This window comes from Mytilus trossulus, chromosome 8 (genome assembly GCF_036588685.1).
Source record: "Mytilus trossulus isolate FHL-02 chromosome 8, PNRI_Mtr1.1.1.hap1, whole genome shotgun sequence".
NCBI lineage: Eukaryota > Metazoa > Mollusca > Bivalvia > Mytilida > Mytilidae > Mytilus > Mytilus trossulus.
The window spans coordinates 1144026-1166074 of record NC_086380.1 but is presented as its reverse complement, the minus strand read 5'-3'; the positions used below and the strand labels follow the sequence as shown (position 1 = coordinate 1166074).

General features: G+C 33.4%; 1 long non-coding RNA gene across 1 annotated transcript; it reads right to left on the bottom strand.

The window, feature by feature from the left end:
* Positions 1-554: 554 nt before the first annotated feature.
* Positions 555-7901, bottom strand: LOC134728089 (uncharacterized). The gene is made up of 4 exons (XR_010108767.1): positions 7745-7901; positions 5387-5547; positions 4022-4138; positions 555-693 (listed from the first exon to the last, which is right to left on the bottom strand). It is a non-coding gene; the product is annotated as an uncharacterized LOC134728089 (long non-coding RNA).
* Between the last annotated feature and the right edge of the window lie 14148 nt (positions 7902-22049).

Here is a 22049-nt window from a genome sequence, read left to right as displayed (position 1 = left end):
TGGATCTTAATATAAACAATTCAAAATTAAAAACAACGTTCAAACCCATGATTGCATTGGATAAAAAACACATATATTATATGTATGCATGATAAACAAACTTCTTGGTAGAGAGGTCTATACACGGTAAATCATTACCTATAAGTCAAAGTACAGCCTTCAACAAAGCCTAGGCTCATACCAAACAGTCAGCAGGTAATAAAGGGCCTAAAAAATTACCAGTCTAACCTCTTTCAGACAGGAAAATCAATGGTTTAAGATATATAAAAATTGAGAAACAATTATTAAACACACATAATAAGCCCACTGAACATCAGGTTCTTGACCTAGGAAAGGTGCAAACAAATGCACTGGGTTTAAACGTTTTATCTGGCACCAACCTTCACCCTAACCTGATACAGTGGTTCTTGCATTTAAACTAGTAATGATCTTTATCGAAAATATATTAACACTTCCATGACTTTTAAGTTAAGTTGTAAAATCTGTTTTCAAAGCTATATCAATATAAATGTTTCTCACTCTTTACAAATATTTACAGATGACAAATATTTCAGTTATGTTTTAGTCAACTTTAATTTTCAAATAAATAGAATTGTATAAGCAACAAAAATGAATTAAATTAATGTCAAATATTTGATTCCAAACTATGGACACATGGATCTTCTTTCTTGCATGCTGAAGTTGTTTTCTTATCTGTAAATATAGATTGAAATAAAATATTAATTTACATGGCATCTATGAGTTTGTTTAATAATAATTTCAGCTTTAAAAAAAATTTACAACAATATCTACTTATAGACTTGTGTATTATCTGTTCTTGATATGTATTCCAACATATAGTATTACACTGTAGTATCTTTGCATAACTGAACTAAAGCAAAATTGAAAATCGATAAAAGAACAGAGTTGCACATATCTTACATGCATCTATTAAATACAAGGGCAATAACTCAATAAATGAGTTCCAATGTCCCCCATGTTTCACATATATCTTATCTATTAAATACAAGGGCAACTACTCAATAAATGAGTTCCAATGACGCCATGTTGCACATATCTTATCTCTTAAATACAAGGGCAATAACTCAATGGTGAATGTGTTCATGTGACACAAATATCATATAAAGTTATAAAGGGACATAACTGAAGAGCATGTAAATGTGATGCTCCCCAAATTTGTATTTGATCCGAGTTTTGTGGTTATAAGTATGGTGTATAAGTTTTATATCATTTTGTAGGGCAAACTCAAGTTAGTGAACTGAAAGGAAAAACTCAGCATTTTTTCCATTTTTTAAAGGGTCATAATATAGATATATTACAAAAGGATGTGGTATGAGTGCTAATGAGACAATTCTCACTCCAATTCACAATTTGAAAAAGAAAAAAATATTATAGGTCAAAGTATGGGCTTCATCATAGAGCCTTAGCTCACAGAGAACAGTAGGCTATAAAGGACCCCAAAAATGACTAGTGTAAAACCATTCAAAAGGGAAAACCAACAGTCTAATCTATGTAAAAAAATCAGAAAACATTTAAATTCTAGATCATTAAAAGTGACAACACCCAAATTAAATTTTCCTCTTTTTTTTGCAGTAATAAGAAATGTTTACAAGTTTCGTTACTTTTGGTTGAAGCTAACTTAGGTTAGAAAAACAGAAACTGAAATTTTAGCAGTTTTTCAATTTGTAAAGGGCATAACTCTTAAACAGTTAAAATGACACCACCAATAATCAATCTTGACACATGTTTTGTGTCAATATGATAAGCATTCTGTTTATGTTTCATAACATTTAGTTAAGTTATTTAAAACTAAAGTTAGAGATTGGAAACCAACTTTGATCATTGAATATTATTTTTCCTGGTATAATTATTGATTTTGTTATCAGTAAATCAAAAGCAAACTAAATATTACTGTTATATATACATATAGATTCATAGATCTATAATCTGTCTTTACCTGTATCTTAGCATTGCACAAAGTCATATTTTTCTCTGACTATTTATGACTTTTTTACACTAAATCCATTGGATGTTGGATGTGTACTGATTGATAATTAGTCGATGCATGAATTTTAATTAGATGATAGTGGCTTTGAACTAGCTGACAGTAACTGTGAGTACTCTCAGATGTGCACTTGGTGTTTTTTTTGTTGTTGTTTGGATAAATATACAAGTACTCAGCCCGTCTACTCTGTGTTGTATGACTGTTTATATCATTTGATGAATTGATCCTTTTTCAACTGAGTTTTATAGAATATTTGTTCTTATGTTGTCATAGTTGTACTGTAACACCACTGTCCCAGGTTAGAAGGAGGGTTTGATCTCCCTAACATGTTGAACCCACCCCACACATTCTGTATGTTTGTGCGGCTGCCTGTCCCAAGTCAGGAGCCTGTTATTTAACGGTTAATGTTTGTTGATGTGTTAAATTTTTTTTTTTTAGTTAATTTTTGTACATAAATCATTTGTAAATTAGGTGGCTTGTTTTCTAATTTGAATTGTTTTACATTTATCATTTCAGGGCCTTTTATAGCTGACAATGTGGTTTGGGCTTTGCTTATTGTTGAATGTTGTACAGTTAACTATAGTCATGATCATGATGATAGTTGTTAATTTCTTTGTCATTTGGTCTCTTGTGGAGGGTTGTTTCATTGGCAATCATACCACATCTTTTTTTTTATATTTGGGACATTCAAGGAAACAATTCTTTTAAAAATATTTGATCTGCAATGATTTTCAAACTTGTCTAAGATATGGATGACATAAAAATTAACAAATTTCATAACAAGAGTGCACACACTTAAATGTCTCGTTTTTTTACATTTTTTTTTTTTACTATAAATAATTGATATTATGTTGATAGATTAGTCCTAAATATAAAGATTTATTACAACTGTCACAACAACTTAACATTTACCAATGAAACAGAAAATGAGGTCAAGGTCAAATAAAACCTGTGCGACTAACATATTGTTCATACAATATTTCCATACACCATATAATTAGTTGACCATACCAGTAAAAAAAATAGCAAAACTTCAAAAATTACCTTTGACCACTGAACCATAAAAATGAGGTCAAGGTCAGATGACACCTGCCAGCTAGACATGTACACCTTTAAGTACAATCATTCCATATACCATTGTATACCAAATATAGTAGACCTATTGCATACAGTATAAGAAAAACAGACCAAAATTCAAAAACTTAACTTTGACCACTGAACCATGAAAATGAGGTCAAGGTCAGATGACACCTGCCAGCTAGACATGTACACCTTACAATCATTCCATACCCAAAATAAAGTAGACCTTTTGCATACAGTATAAGAAAAACAGACCAAAACACAAAACTTAATTATAACCATTGAACCATGAAAATGGGATCAAGGTCAGATGACACCTGCCAGTTAGACATGTACAACATACAGTCCTTCCATAAATTGAACATACAACACCTATTGCTTATAGTATCTGAGATATGGATTTGACCACCAAAACTTAACCTTGTTCACTGATCCATGATATGAGGTGCACTCGGAGTGAGGTCAAGTGAAAACTGTCTGACATGCATGAGGCCATTGCAAGTTACACTCATACCAAATATAGATATATCCTATTACATATAATAAGAGAGAATTTTAACATGACAACAAAAATCTTAACTTTTTTTTCAAGTAGTCACTGAACCATGAAAATAAGTCAAGGACATTGGACATGTGACTGATGGAAACTTCATAATATAAGTCATCTATATACAAAGTATGAAGCATCCAAGTCTTCCACCCTCTAAAATTTAAAGCTTTTAAGAAGTTAGCTGCCACTGCCAACACCACCAGATCACTATCCCTATGTCGAGCTAAGCTTTCTGCAACAAAAGTTGCAGGCTTAACAAAAATCTGGTAAGAATTGTACACATTAGACCACTCATAAGGCAATTTTCCATATAATGAATGTTTTCAAGGGGCATGTATATACATTATCTATACCTGCTATATATTTTAATAGTTAAGTCTTAATACCTTAAACAAACAGCCCTCAAGTTCCTCAGGAATGCCAGGAAACACTTTCTAGTAAATAAGATATATGTCCTATCCCAATTGATTCATTCTCTAAATTTTATATGCAAAATATTTCCCCTGAAATAAAAAAATGATTACTAATTCATGTGATCATGCATACTAATATGGCATGTATGTTGTTGACATTGGAAACAAATGTTTTGCATTACTTATCAATACATGTACATGTATAAACAGGGTTCTCGCTAAGGATTTTTGAAGGCGAGTCCAGGGACTCGTCATTTTTAGCAATGATGAGTCCAACAGAAAGAAGAAAATATTTTATTGCAATATAATGTAATATTTTAGTCTCCATTTCCTAACAGAGCAATGAAATGACTTTAAATTCAGATCACTTTTAAACTTTTGCTATAATATGATGATATTTGTGTTTAACTGTGTTCAGTTTATACAAAATATTTCAATCTTGATGCATCTGTGGACTCACCAGTTTTGAAAATGGTGAGTCCAGACAGATTTTGATGAGTCCAGGACTCATGGACTCGCCTTAGTGAGAACCCTGTATAAATAATGTTTATTATAAATACATGTACATGTACTTTGACCAAGAGGATACTATAATATTTCTGTGGAAAAGTTTCATTTCTTTCACAATAAATATATATATTTTGTGTACATGTACAAAAACAATTTCATTAATCTCAGGGATAAAACTTCCAGTGCATACATGTACTACATGTTTTTGCTAGCTGGAACTCATTCACTTTACTGAATAAGCTAGTTCAGAAGAAATTTTGCAATTGCTATACATATATATTGTAGTTTGTTGTTCATGTCATATAGTAGTAATGCATTAATACAATGTACGTCAGGAAAAATGTCCCAACATTGTTTGGTAATCATGGTATTTTCACCCTAACTAATAATATTATAGATCATGTAGATATCAAAATTTTTTTTGGGACCATAACTCTGGACTACCATTCAAAGTTGATCTTTAACTTGTCATGATAAAACTTTATAACAAACATTAAATCAATATCTTCAAGAACAAAGTAAAAAGGTGTGGAAAACTGATTTGCCTGACTGATGAATTGACAGACAGACAGATGGAGTGCAAACCTTAAGTCCCCATCAACTTCATCGGTAGGAGACTAATTAAAGCAAATTACAAAATCAAGATTCTTTATTCAAAGCAAATTTATTATAAAGTTATTAACATAAACATGATAAAGAGTAAGCAATTTTTCTTCTAAACATTTATTAAAGGTACAAAAATGTAGCAGGATAAGCAGTAAACCTTCACCTTCAGTCCCAACTTTGGGAACACTGATAATTTTTATTGATAAATACATTTGTACTTACACCATGTACACATGTCATATATCTGTTTCAGTGTTTCTAGCTGCAGCACATGTCTGAATTCTTATTTCTTGTGAACTTCATTTTACTCCTTTAGCATGTTTAGCCTTTCATGCCGTTCCAGTTCTGGGGCAATTTGCCAAATGTTTCATTTCTTGTGAATCCTAGTAGAAATCAAATATCAAAATAATAAAATTGCTGGGTTTCAGTTTTTAATTTTCTAAAAAAAATAAACACATTTTAATTTTATTTATATATCTATTATATACATGTTATAGGGCATGTGTGGTTTGTAATAATATATATACATGTATACATGTATGCCTTAAGATTTTCCAGATTTTTAATAGGTGACCTATTATATAGTTGTTAATGTCTGTGTCATTTTAATCTCTTGTGGACAGTTGTCTAAACAGCAATCATACCACATCTTCTTTTTACATTTTTTATATAGCTTGTACAATGTTTTACTGATAGTAAATTTGGAGGAGAAAACAGCAAATTTTGTTAAAGGGTCTACAGGAGGAACCTATAAATCATTGTAAGCACAAATAAATCAATTTCTAGTCTGCAGAAGCAACCAAACTTGAACACTCGTTCTCATTGTTGAATGCCTTACAGTGACCTATACTTTCTAATTTCTGTGCCATTTGGTCTCTTGTCCGAGAAGAGTCTCATTGGTAATCATACCATGCCATGTCACTTTTTTTTTATATTTCAAACTTCATTCTTTTTGAAACACAAAATATTATGCATTTAACTTTCATTTTGACTTTCAAATATCTAATGGATGCCAGGTCTTAAACATGGTAAAACTTTCCAAGCTGCACAGGTAAGTATGTACAAATGTACACAGAAGAGTTTTTGAGGTGTAAAACCATTTTAAAACAGAGAATACAGCCACTTTTGTCCGTTCGTGATGATGAATCTTTTAAGGTTTACACTGTATGACTCTTTCTGTAGCCTTTTTTGTACAAACTTTTTAAACTTTAATTGTATAAAAACTACAGATATAATGCATACTAGACATGCTAGAGATAGGTCAGTTTGTACATATACCCAGGAGAAACTTGATGCATTAAGCATTATTATTTACTGTTTCATTGCATTTACATAAAAAAGAGGACTTTGTGCCCAAGATTTTTATAGAAAATCCACAGAGATTGTTGTTATAAAATTTGAAACATACATGTAGATTACTCACTTGCTTTTCTATGATTTCCTTGTGTTTATTTTTTTGCAAAAAGATTTAAGCAACCTGTAAACATGGTAAATTCCAAAACCGCTTGTGCTGAGTCACAAAGTTGAGCGCACCCTGGTCCATATTTACATGACTTACATTTGTTTTAACCAATAACTACTTTAATAAACTTGTTTTAAGAAAATAAATGCTAGCACTGCACATGCTGCATGCAATAATCTATCAGTCCTAAAGTTGCCAAATATGAGATAATCATTACAACATTGTACAAGGATGAAGGCTGTGGATTTTCTATAAAATTTCCATATGTTTAACATTGAATCAACACAAGGGTACATAATCCTTAAGTAACCCGTTTAGTAATGAGTTGTCAAACCTATTTGCAATCGCATTTTTTCACTTTTTCATAAGTGGGGCGAGTTGGAAAACAAGTTCAAGAGAGGGGCGATGTGTTAGAAGGTTGGACAAGTAAAGTAATCTCGGACTAGATGAGTTGGTGAACCAGTGGGTCGATTTTCCATTGGGGCAAGTTGTTATAAATGGATTTTAACTGCATGAAACACAGAGGCTTGTTTAGTGGGTCTAGTCCGAGATTACTCTGACGTCCAGCGTCTGTTTTGCCAGACAAGCTGGGGCCGTGGGACGTCAAAGCTCATCCGTATCAAAAAGTGGATATTTGTCCACCCAAATAGATGCGCTTATTTGCTTCTGGTGTAGCTGCAGAACCGTAGCTCTTAGGTCCTTATGTTGTCCGCAAATAGTCAAAAAATAACATAAGGACCTAAGAGCTACGGTTCCGCAGCTACTTCTGGTGCTGACTGACAACCTTGGAATTATATATATGAATTATATAAATCGGGCATCAATCTGTTCATTTTTCATTTATCTTTTCATTTATGTGAGTTTCACCTACCTGCCATCTTTAAGTTTCCATATTTAAACAGTTTTGACATTTCCACTTTTTGATATGGGACGAGCTCTGACGTCCCACAGCCCCAGCTTGTCTGGCAAAACAGCCGTTGGACGTCAGAGTAATCTCGGACTGTATAAGTGGGTCAGACGATGTTTTACCTGTTTACTGTCAACCTTGTCTGACCCACTAAACAAGCCCCTGTGCATGCAATAATTGAAAAGTGGCAATAAAATATCTCTATATGTACCTTTTCTTCGTTCTCCTTAACGATGCTTTCATATCTATCTGTATTTAACACTGGAAACTGGTCAAGATGCGTTCCCACTGGTCATTCCTTCACAAGTCACAATTGTCAAGAGTTGATGTAAGTTTCACTTCCGGTATGACGTAGATTGACAAAAATCGTGCAAACTCCGAAACAGTGGTGACATCTGGCTACGCTTCTTTACACTTTGTAGAGAAAGGGAAGTATGACCCGAACGATAACGCTGTATGGAGTTTGAAAAATCGTGCAGACGAAAATATTGAGGTGAGGCCAAACAAACAAAAAACAAAAAATGAATCTGATAAGTATGTAAAGGTGTGATCTTCTTTGGGAACATAGTGATATTTACTTAGTAGCATTTTTTATTTAGCCATTTTTTTTCTAATTTGCACAAATATCAGAAGAGACGGTCTTTGACTTTGAGTTTCAGAATATTTATTTCCAACTGAAGGTGGCCAGACCAGGACCAGCATATTTATTTTCTGCTCCTCTAAAAAGTGACATGAAATCTGCAACCCTCTCCCCCAAATGGTCTTACCCTAAGAAAATCCCAGCTTTTATGGTACAGATCCACAGGCGGATTTAGGTGGGGACAAGGGGCTGCTTTTCAGGGAAAAAAATGGTTGGTTTAATAGAGAATCAGTGATTATTCACTGAAGCAAGACTGGAGCAGCAGTCAGTGGGCCCCCACTTAGTACATGTATATTCAAATATTTTTTATTTTTTTTATGAACATTTCTGGATCTGTCACTGAGATCCCACACTTTGGTAAAATAAAGTTATAAAAATAGGGGCTACCCGAGTGGAAAAAAAGGGGGGGGAAGGGGGTGATGTTAATTTGTCTGGTTGCTATTGCTGGTGGAATAGTTTGATATATTATTTGATTTGATTTAGTTTTTATTTCTGCAATTGTTCAAACAATTGAAATCATTGCATTTAAATTAAATGTAATTATTCAGCTCAGCTTTGGATGCTGTGATGAGCAATTCTTTTTTATGGCCCCACCTATGATAGTTGAGGGGAATTATGTTTTTGGTCTGTGGGCCTGTTCGTGCTTCCATTCGTCTGTCTGTCCCACTTCAGGTTAAAGTTTTTGGTCAAGGTAGTTTTTGATCAAATTGAAGTCCAATCAAGTTGAACCTTAGGGAAGCAAGTTAACTCGTACCACTGAAAACTCGTACCATGTAAACTCGTACCAAGAAAGTAACTTATACCACTGGAAAGTCGTACCATCAAAAAATATATCCCAAATTACGAATATTGTATGCTTTTTTTTGGTATGCCAAACATTGCCGAATAAGAGTTTTGACGACCACACGATCATGGTCCACTTAACATAGAAAATGATAGTGCGAGTGGGGCATCTATGTATTATGGACACATACTTGTTGTATTCTAATCTATTATTCTAATAATTATGATAGTAATAAGTGTGAATATTATAGGCATATATGGCAAGTTCTATATCATATCTACTTAAGTTCTGGGATATTTGACACACTACTAAAACCACGTAAACATTAAGATATAAAAAAGAAGATATGGTCTGATTACCAATGAGACAATTATCCACAAAAGACCAAAATGACACAAACATTAACAATTATAGGTCACCATACAGCCTTCAACAATGAGCAAAGTCCATACCACATATAGTCAGCTATAAAAGGCCCGATAAGACAATGTAACGAGAAAACTAACAGCCTTATTTATGTAAAAAACTGAACGAAAAACAAATATGTAACACATAAACAAACGACAACCACTGAATTACAGGCTCCTGACTTGGGACAGGCACATACAGAAATAATGTGGCGGGGTTAAACATGTTAGTGGGATCCCAACCCTCCCCAAACCTGGGACAGTGGTATAACAGTACAACATAAGAAGAACTATAAAAATCAGTTGAAAAAGGCTTAACTCATCAGATAGACAAAACATACAAGTGGATGTGGCAGATGTTTATTTTATGACATACATTATGCCAATTTATGGTTTAACATACGATTATATGAATAAATACGGTTAATTCAGTTTCTCAGATACAATTCAGTAATAAGGTCATTTACACCAGTCCAAATCAATATATATATACTAGTTTTAGGTATCAGACTACTGGATAATAACGGTTCAGACTGTCAATGTTAACTTTTTCTGCTTTATTAAAGTCAGTTTCTCATATTCTATTCAGTAAGAAGGTCATGTATAATTGATGTCTGGAATGAATGTAAGGTGCACGTCTGTCTGGCATGGTTCATTTGACCTTGACTGAATTTTCATGGTTCGCAGTGGCGGATCCACAACTTTTCCTGAGGGGGACCCAGTCATGCTTCAATGATTCCCTTTATAATCAACCAATTTTTTCCCACGAAAGGGGGGGATGGGCTCCCCAGGCCCCCCCCCCCCCCTGGATCCGCCTATATGAAATTGGTCCATATTAAGCTTTCCTTGTTTGGTACTTTCTTACTATTAGCAGTACATGTATGTCAACTATATTTTTTGCATGTAATAATTGTCAGGTGAACATGTCTGTCTGATTTCCTTTATCTGACCTTTACTGCATTTTCATGAATCATTGTTAATTATATAATGTAAAGTTTATATGAAATTTATCTCTGGTACTATCAATACAAAATATTGTGTGCACTCTAGTTAGTTTTAATAAATTTCAATTATTAGATATTTTATAAATAATCAATTTATAAAATGTTTTTATCTGACATTTCAGTTTTTACCTTTGAAACTGCAGTTGAACATGACACTTATTCTGAATGAGTCAAATTTGCTTTCTTTAGAATATAAATACAAAATAATTAGGGCCTATTAGATAGACAGGTTGCCCTAAAGTGATCAGTCGTCTGTCTGTCTGTCCATCTGGTCTGTCTGTCTGTCCGTCTGGTCTGGTCTGGCCTGGTCCTGTCTGTCTGTCTGTCTGTCTGTCTGTCTGTCTGTCTGTCTGTCCGTCCGTCCGTCCCTCCGTCTGTCTGTCTGTCTGTTTTTTTGTCTTTCGGTCTTTCCTACATCTAGAGAACCTTATGATTTCATGATGAGACTTGAAGTTTGGAACCCAGAGCTCACACACCAATACACTGATCCATGGTTAAAAGTAATAAAAAGGATTTAATTAAAATATTACATCCAAATTTATTCCATTTAATATTTTTATAAATGAATAACTATATACGTTAACTCTTGGACTTCTGACATCATGGTAAAGGCAAATTTTATTTATTTATGCTAGTCACTTGTGTCAGATCAATGCAATATTCATAATATTTTTTATGAAAAATTACAAAATAAAACTAATAACTAGTTACTTTACAACCAATTGTTACTCATTCATCATATTTATTATCAAATTTTCCAGGCATTTGAATCTACAATGATCTACATGATCTATGGTCCAAAAGTTCAAGAAGAACTGAATACATATATATATGTGAATAGATTTATTGGTTAAAAGAAAGAAAACTGCTAAGGTCAGTATGACATTAAAAATGAATTAATAATGATTATATCAGTATACAAAAACATGTTTTTGTTGAGCCTTCGACTTTAGTTGAAAAAGCGAGACTAAGCGATCCTACATTCCGTCGTCATCAGTGTCGTCGTCTTCGGCGGCGTCCACAAATATTCACTCTGTGGTTAAAGTTTTTGAAAATTAAATAACTTTCTTAAACTACACTGGATTTCTACCAAACTTTGACAGAAGCTTGTTTATGATCATAAGATAGTATCCAGAAGTAAACTTTGTAAAAATAAAATTCTATTTTTTCTGTATTTTGTTCATAAATGGACTTAGTTTTTCTGCGGGGAAACATTACATTCACTCTGTGGTTAAAGTTTTTAAAATTTGAATATCTTTCTTAAACTATACTGGATTTCTACCAAACTTGGACAGAAGCTTGTTTATGATCATAAGATAGTATCCAAAAGTAAAGTTTGCAAAAATAAAATTCCATTTTTTCTGTTTTTTACTTCTAAATGGACTTAGTTTTTCTGCGGGGAAACATTACATTCACTCTGTGGTTAAAGTTTTTTAAAAATGTTTATAACTTTCTTTAACTATCCTGGGTTTGTACCAAACTTGGACAGAAGCTTGTTTATGATCATAAGATAGTATCCAGAAGTAAATTTTGTAAAAAAATAAATCCATTTTTTCCGTATTAATACTTTTAAACGAACTTAGGTTTTCTGCCCGGAAACAACACATTCACTCTGTGGTTAAATTTTAAAAAAATTAATAACTTTCTTATACTATTTTATATTTGTACCAAACTTGGACAGAAGCTTGTTTATGATCAAAAGCTAGTATCTAGAAAGGAAATTTTGTTAATATTTGGTACCTGTGTACCTGAATTTTACTTATAAATAGACTTAGTTTTTCTTCCAGTTAACATTACATACAGTCTGCAGTTAAAGTTTTTAAAACATTTATTTGATTCATAAACTATCCTGAAATTTTTACCAAACTTGGACAGAAGCTTCAATCAAAAAGATAATATCAAGAGGAATATTTTTATTGATTGTTTTCTTCATTTTTGTTGAGCCTGGGAGTTACAGCAAAAGTAGGCGAGACACTGGGTTCCTCGGAACCCTTACAAATTTTTTATGAAAGCAGGCAGCGAAAGAGTTTGTCCATAAGAAAATATATTTTAAAAGGATCACATAACTTTTATTTTTTTTAAAGGACTGAGGGTTATAAATGAAGGTATAGAACAATACAAAAATACTTCTAGTGATCAGTGTCTTTCTGTCTGTCTGTCTAGTTTGTCATGTCAGTTTTCATAAACAAGGCTAGCTTCTTAAAAAGTTGATCAGAGTTTGTAAAGAATGGATGGTGATTTTACATGTATCACAAATTAATTGACATGTACAAAACTGTATATCATGTATATTGGATTAGTCTGGGATTAAGAAAGAAAGAGTTAACGTAGCAACAACAAACCACAGACTGTAATGAGTTCACAGGAATGGTCAAAAGTTTACACATCATGTTTTTAAACAAGGAATAACAAGAACAGGAATTATAAAGTAGCTTCAACTTAGATAGAACTCAATAAGACCAATTGACCAACCAACAATGATGATTAATTAAATAAAAACAGTAGTTTAATGTAGACCTGAATGAGGGGGGCAAACAGAAGAAGGATGTTAGGACTCTGTTTAGATTGGACCACTCACATGGCAACACTTTAACAACAGGATTCATGCTAGAGGTACCAGATGAGCATTATGCTGAAATAGAAGATATCTTTTTCTGTCCAGTGGCAAGTAATATCAACTGCATTTTTTGGAACACCTCCTTAGAATGAGATATTATAAATGGTAGAAAATACAAAATATATTTGATACCGGTTCAACTTTATCAGCCATTGGGGAATCATTCTTCTACATGCATATGAGACACTGTCACACAATTACCTTGTAAACATCAAAGGAATACTGATCCAATTCCATCATCAGGTGGAGTCCTCCTTCCTTGGCTGTTTCGGCGCTATTCCACAACAACCTCCAGAGGTGCGCCGGCTCAGGTGATCAATCTGAACCTGGAACTGGATGGCCTACACGGCTCCGATGTCTCAGCTGATGTCATTGCTGTTCTTCTGTAACTGAATGCTGAACATTCTGTATATCTTTATCGGTCCATTATCTACACAATGACTGTTCATTGTTCTATCACTTTGCACTTTTCCACACTTCGTCTCTTTTCCTCCATATCCACTGTGATGCCATTTCTGCTTCTCTACACACTTCTGTAATTAGTGATTCCTCTCTGCTCCTACCACTCCCAAGGTCCTAAGTGCTCTCCACATTGACTGTCCTGCAAAGCCCCTGCATCCGACTTCTATTGCCAAACACCACGTCCTCCATCCCCGCTGTTTGCATTCCTCTACTAGCTGCTGGTATTTTGCCATCTTTCTTTCATAAGCTTCCTCTATTCTGTCTTCCCATGGGACTGTCAGTTCCAGCAAGACCGCCTGCCTAGTTCCCTGTGGCCAAATGACTATATCTGGTCTTAGCGATGTTGCTGCTATTTCTGCTGGGAAACTCATGCGTTGATGTATGTCTGCTGTCATCTGCCAGTCTGATGCTGTTCCAAGTATCCCTAAACCTTCTGCCTGGTTGTCTTTCTTTTCTCCAGCCCTCACAAAATTTACAAATGTGAATCCGATGTTCTTCGGCATCAAGTATATCATGCATCTCCCACACTATTGGAATCTTTGGATTAAATTATATGGAGTAGCTGGAGACTCATACATTTGATATATATATATATATACAAGACATCAATTAAGAAATAATTTATGAGGCTTGAATTTATTCTGATTTTACTATATGTTGGCTCTTGATTTTTTCCATTCGAGTGGTAGTGAAGTCTAATAATTTGCAAAATAATGAGAAACAGTTGAACCATACTGCTGCAAAACAAATGAAGTTCCAAGCTTGAAGAAATGCTTGTGATTAAGAGAAACCTCATAGAGTAGCAACTGTAAACAACTGATACTAAGGTAAACAAACATTTTCAACAATTTTGTATGTTCTTTAACAATGAGCAAAGCCCATACCTGGTACCACAAAGTAAGCTATAAAAGGCCTTGAACATGTTGAAAGAAAAACGTATAACTATAAATTCACACTAGAAAACTAACGGCTATTATCAAGATTATCCAGGCCACAGAACCAGAGTGAAACAATAGTACTAGATTTTATAAATCCTTTCAGTTTCAATCAATGTCGATACTAGTACGTAAATTTCACTCTCTTTTGTATTGCAAAGATAGATCCTACCTTATACAGATTTTGAATATTGGAGTTATTATACTGCCCTCAATTAATGACTCATCAGCAATTGTCATTATTTGTAAGAAAATTTACCAGAAACAAGGATATATATGTAGTTCAGAGACCATACCGGTAGCATGGGGAGTTTGGACAAACCTTCCCATGAAACCAAATAAGCACTGTTAAAGTCAACATTCTGTTCAAATTGTGGCTGTTACAGTCAAGTTTATGAGTCCAAATACCCCACCCCCCTTGGAAATTCCTGGAGACAATTGAAACTAGAAGAGCAAAGAAGACAATTGTGACAGATTAAGTAACTACTAAAAAAATGAGAATGGCAATTAGGATTGTGTCAAAGAGACAACAACCTGACGAAAGAGTGGAAAACAGCCAATTGGTCTTCAGGGCCTTCTTTGAATTGTCCAACTCAGGTTAGTACAGTCTGTCGACTGACAACCAACCCCCCTAGTTTGACCTTTTGAACCTTAGTTAGTTAACGCGTCTATAACCCTGGGTCTGGGTAGATTTAGTCGAGTTTCAAGAAGGCGTCAAATAATACAAAAATGTAACAACAAACAAAATTGATACAAAATAATTGTTTTTATGATGTCTCATTTCATGGATTAATGAACAAGGTTCAGTTTTGGTGGTCAAATCCATATCTCAGATACTACTGTATAAGCAATAAGTCTAGTATATTTGGTGTATGGAAGGACTGTGAGGTGTACATGTCCAACTGGCAGGTGTGATCTGACCTTGACCCCATTTTCATGGTTCAGTGGTTATAGTTTTTGTGTTTTGGTCTGTTTTTCTTATACTGTATGCAATAGGTCTTCTATATTTTGTGTATGGAATGATTGTAAGGTTTACATGTTTAGCTTGCAGGTGTTATCTGACCTTGACCTCATTTTCATGGTTCAGTGGTCAAAGTTAAGTTTTTGAGTTTTGGTCTTTTTTTCTAATACTATATGCAAAAGGTTAACTATATTTGGTATATGGAAATATTTTATGATCTATATGTCAGTCCCGCAGGTTTTATTTGACCTTGAACTTATTTTCACCGTTCATTGCTCAGTGTTAGGTTTTTGTGTTTTAATTTGTTTTTCTTAAACTGTAGACATGCAATATATCAACTATATTTGTTGTATAGAAGAATTGTTTGCTGTTCATGTCTGTCTGGCATGGTTCATCTGACCTTGACCTCATTTTCATGGTTAATTTGGTCAATGTTTAGTTTTCTTGGTTAATGTTAAGTTTATGTGACAGTTGTAATAAAGGTTTATTTTTAGGACTTTCAACATAAAACCAATGATAAGTAAAGAAGGCGAGACATTTCAGTGTGTGCACTCTTGTTTCAGATATATTAGGTTTGGGTTTTTTGACCGATCCTAATGTACGATCTGACCCCAAAGATATTTTGGATATTTTTCACTATAAAATATATATCTATATATAACTTCCTACTATACAAATTTTTACATGATTTTATCTGGGAATCCTGAATCTGGCAAGGATCTACTTTTTATAGTTGACTTTGATTACCGTTAAGATTTAACTAAAAACTTTTCTTATATAAGTAGACCTTATAAGTATTCAATTCTAGCAGAAAAACTATGCTAGTACTTACAAAATAGGCTTTAAATCATAATTGTTCAATTAACTTATAAAAAGAAATAAAGGGGGGAAAACATTCCATCCAACAGAATCAAATAAAACATAATTAAAGCATGTGCATGGGTAAAATACAGGCTTCAATAGGTAGCTGCTTATACAATGTGTCAAGTTCTTAACCGAAAGCCAGAAATAATACAAGAGCTGATATTCATGTATCAAACTTTTTAGACTAACGGAAATATTCAGATATTGCAAACAACTACAGAAGAGGTTCTGAACTTGGGTCATGGAAATAGTTTAGCAAAAATAATTACAACAATTTGTAGACTAATTACCATGCCAAGGATCTGATAAAAAATAAGTATTTCAATTAAGAAATAAGGAGGCTCAAGGGTACAAACAATTCCGCAAAATATAAACATTTTATTTCTTACACTATTAGTTGTAATTTCATGATATGTTACAAAAATCAACCAATACATCATTTTTTTTTGGCCCCAGAAGACATTTAAAATGTTTAAACCATTAAAAAAGCTCCAAAATAACTCCCTTTTGTGAAAAAGTGCCATTTTTTTTTATTTTGCATTAAAACTTAAATATCTTTTTTAACTCATTAGTGACCTATATTTTTTATTATTTTTTTCATACAAGTTGTACTAACACTAAACTATTGTAAAAATTAAGCGATTTCTGTAGTTAGGTTCTTTTTTTTTATTTTGATGTTACCTTTTTTTCTCCTATTAGTTCAACAGAAAAAAATAACCTTTTACTTTTAACAAAAATGCATGCTTTTTTTCGAATGCAGATAGTGAGCCTAAATGAACCGTAACCCCATTATATGGCCATATTTGTATTTTATTTTTCTATTAAGTATTGGATGAAGTTAATTTTTACCAAAAAACAGAGATTCCTATATTTCAGATTTTTTTTTATTTAAACCCGCTTGCTCCTATAATCAGAGGTGGATTTATGGGGGGGGGCCAGGCCCCCCCTTTTTGGGAAAAAAATTGCTTATATAGGGAATCACTGAAGGGTGACTGGAGCGGGCCCCCTCTTAGGTCAGTCAGTGGTGCCCCACTTATGGAAATTTCTAGATCCGCCACTGATAATATCATTTTCTGTTTATCTTAACGATAAAAGAATGATAACCAAAATTTATAAATTAAATAATTTTGCATTATTTTTTTTCAGAGTACTAGTGCCAAGATCTAGACATTGATTTGGAAACAAAAGAAGACTTCAATTAGAAGTGCATAAAACCTGCCATAGATTTGGAATCCTGCACCATAATGAACCCATTTTGGGCATCAATTTAAGGAACAGATATGGATCTATTTATTGCATTTATGAGAGCTCAATTTGAATTGTTTAAAAGGTCAGTTGAGTCTCTAAATTGGTATTTTTCATTTATTCTTTTATACATGTATATGTTTCTTGTGGCTTGCTTTGCTCATTTGGTTTCTTTTCTAGACGTATAATAATCCACTCCTCTCCTGGAAGTGATCAGATTTTGATTTAAATTAAATGTTAAAACTGATCATTGACTGGGTAGGTTTGGTGGAAAATCAACAATGTGTTATTAATATTGGACTTGTATCTTTTTGTAACAATGGTACCTTTGGATTGCTCTATGTTTTTCAATTCTAGATGGGTTTAAACTTTTATTGTTAAAATATTCATTGGCTGTGTCTGTGTTATTTTGAAGATATAATTGAAATTTCAGAAAGTACATTTTGGACTGTCTTTTCGTTGATTTTTAAGTCACAGTGTTGTCTTTCCTGATTCAAGTTAAGAGTTTTGTCATTTCCCCCATTCCCGTCTTTGTTTTCTTTTTAACTCTTTTTTTATATAACTTGAAAATTTATTTTAAATCTAAGCTGAAGATGTCTAATTCTAACTTAAACAGGCTATTATTTGAACTTGCAATTATTTTTAATTATGGAATTTGCATAATTTCTTGTGTTTAAAATTTTGAATAAATTCCATGTTTTTTTGGTATTATAATCTTTTGAGCGGTTAATAACACTTTCCATACAATATATTTTGGTTAGATAGTGTTGTGCGCAGCACAGTACATTCTATTGAAAATATACTATTTTCTTTGTAATAGAAAGTGTTGTGCGCAGCACAGAACATTTCAGTACAGAATAACATTGAATTTATTAAAAATTTCACTAACAATAAATCAAGCAAATTCTATAATTAAAAATAATTTCAAGTTCAAATAATAGCCTGTTCTAATTGAAAACCTATAACTAACCATAAAGATTTTGATATATTGATGATTTTAAAAAAAAATGGAGAAAGGGGGGGGGGGGGGGGGGGGGGGGTGTTATTTATTTGGTTTATTGGGGGGGGGGGGGTATTTTGAATTTCATTGCCTTAAGTTTTCATTTTGGCAAACATCTTCCTTAATTCATACACAGAATAAAGGATGTGGTGTGTTTTCAAAAACACCATACACTATTCAAAATCAATGTCTCAAGACATGGATGTGACAAAAATGTGTCTTGAGGCATATCTCAAGACACAGTTTTATATGTCTCAAGATGTCTTTAAGACATGTCTTCAAGACACGATGTCTATAAGACGCGTCTTTAAGTCCGTCTTGAGACATGTCTTGGAAATTTGTCTCAAGACATCTTCAGATGTCTCAAGACCATGAGGTTCATTTGCTATGTATGGTGACCTATAGTTGTTAATGTCTGTGTCATTTTGGTCTCTTGTGTCTCATTGGCAATCATACCACATCTTCTTCTATATATACTCCATCAACGACAAACGCTAAAGGATATCAAAAAACGGTGTTGCGTATACTGTTACAACAAGAACAAACATGCACACGTAAAAACATATACACACACACACACACACACACAGCAATTTAAGTATTTTGAAAACAATATGGATAATTGATCCCAGTCTTAAATGTCTTACTATGCACCCACCCTTGCTGTTTGATATGAACCGAAGTTCCGGGTTTACTTTCATTTATTGTGACATTGATGAAGAGTTGTCTTATTGACACTCATACCATATCTTCCTATATCTATCAACATCTTCAATGTGTAACAATGCATCAACATTTACAAAACAGCTTTGACAATGTACTTCTTGCAGCCCTTATTCTCAAAAAGGAAATATTTGGATTTAAAGAATAAACAATGACTTATAGAAACTTTTTAAATGTATTAACCATCATCCTGTACTGATCATCTGTACGCCTATCCTTAAGACCGATTGGTGCATATTGAATTGGAATAAAAATTAATATATAAGTGATAACAAAGACAGAGGCAATTCGGTGTGCTGCAGTCAGTAGAATATTTTTAGATACTGCTCTTCTTCTCTTTTTATGAATAATGCGACCATTACAGAAATAAGAAAACACTAAATAAAATATTGAATCAAAGCGCTGTAAGCACTGTAGGCAGTTAACCAAAAACTAAAACAAACATAATTATGAAAACTGTGGCAATGTTGCTTCAATTTTTTTTTTCAAAGATTTAAAAGAACAAATATTAAACATTCATATATAATTGTACATTTATGATCATTAATTTAATGAATTAATCATTCAGGCAAATAATTCATATTGTATCAAGGTTTTCAATAGCAACGTATATATCAAGTATATTATTGTCATGGTCACGAGTCTTGAGTCAGCAGTGGTACAAATTCATAATGATTGCAGTTCTTCTAGTTGATCGTTATTGTTCATATAAGTTGACTGTTTGTACTTCAAGTTGACATTAGTAATAGCTTGTAAAAGTATGAATTGACTTGCTTCCCTGGAAAGAAAACTGAGTTTGTGTTCTACAATGCAAAAGTTATGAGACACAAATCAGACAAATGTTTACTACTACAGGGACTGACCTGTCCATAGTAAATGTAAATGACTCACACCTTCACCCCAAGTCCATGATGTCTAATTTAGGAATAAGATGACAGGTGATAGGTCTAGCAAAGTGGTATGCATATGTGACACCTATGAGATTGACCTTGTATGTCAATCAATCTTTTTGAAATGACAAACAGGAATGAATATGGTTTAAGAGTGGTATCTTAATCTTTTACAAGTTCTCAAAACTCAAAACACACACAAGAGGATGTGGGTGACCCTAGGGACTACCCCTATATTTCATTTGATTTTTTATATTGTCCCATACATGAATATTAGGGTGGGGATCTCGACCGTTATCAAGTTTTCAAACAGGAGGAGGTGGGGACCCCAGTGACTTCCCCCTTATTTCATTTGATTTGTTATATTGTCCAATACATGAATATATATGGTTGGAGCTGGGGATCTCATCTGTTTCCAAGTTATCAAACAGGATTAGGTAGGGTGACCCTTAGGACTCTCCCTATATTTCATTCGATTACTTCTTTTGTCCCATACATAGATAAATGGTTTTATTTGAAAGTGGGGATCTCGACTGTTTTCAAGTTCTCAAACAACAGGAGGGGTCGGGTGACCGCAGGGACTATATATCATATATTATATTTGATTTGTTATTTAGTCCCATACATGAGTATATATGGTTAAGGTGTGAGTATCTCTACTGTTTCCAAGTTCTCAAACATGAGAGTGCAGTGACCCTATGGGACTCCCCTTATAATTCATTTGCTTTGTTAAATTGTCCCATACATGAATATATATGGTTTATGGGTGGGGATCTCAACCGTTTTCAAATTCTCAAACAGGAAGGTGTAGAGTGACCCCACGAACTCCACTTATATTTCATATGATTTGTTATATTGTCCTATACATGAAAATATATGGTTAAGGGGTGGGGATCTCGGCCATTTCCAAGTTATCAAACAGGAAGGATGGGATGACCCACAGGGACTACCCCTATATTTCATTTGATTTATTATATTGTCCCAAACATGATTATATATGGTTTAGGGGTGGGGATCTCGACTTTTTCAAAGTTCCCAAACAGGAGGGGTGGGGTGATCGTAGGCTCTCTCCCTGTATTTCGTTTGATTGGTTATATTGTCCCATACATGAATAAATACGGATGAGGGGTGGGAATCTTGACTGTTTCCTTGTTCTAAAGCAGATGGTGGTGGGAGACCCTAGGGACTATATTTCATTTGATTAGTTATGTAGTCCCATACATGAATGTATATGGTTGAGAGGTGGGGATCTCATCCATGATAAAGTTTTCAAACAGGAGGAGGTAGAGTGCCCCAAATGACTCCACATACATATCATATGATTTGCTTACATTTAGGTATCATATAATCTAGTTGCACTTAATGTGTAAAATAAGAAACTTCCAGCTATTTTAACTGACCCATCAAAATTGAAAAAAACCTCATTGAAAATGCAGTAATATGTTTACACTTTAAAAGCATCTAACTTGCTTTACCAACATTTATTACTGATAAAGACAATTTATACTGTCACCAGAACCATATATATTGTGGGATATACTGTTCCCAGCTGTCACAAAGACTCACATTGTATTGGATTTTGACATTAAAATTTGTCAAAAAAGTAATTTTGAGTTTCAGTACAAAATATTTTGTTTGTTCATTCTTTTGCATATATCTTTTACTTTTCAATTCTAGTGTTTATATTTATTTACCATGCAAAGATGTATTCTGTCATCTGTCTGATTTTTTTAAAAGTTAAAGATCGCCAACACCCGGAATTACCCATATCCGCTTGCGTAATCGGATCTGATATTGTAATTTTCCTCTCATGTCAACCATTTTGTTTTCAATGTTGTTTTTGTCAGATACGATTTTACTCGAATTTACACATTATCTGTCGGCTATTTTCAGTATGAAGCTAGCGGTTGAACAAAGTAAGCATCGCTGTCATGAATAATAATCAATAATGCTTAAAACAAGTTTTGAGATCGTTTATTAGGAG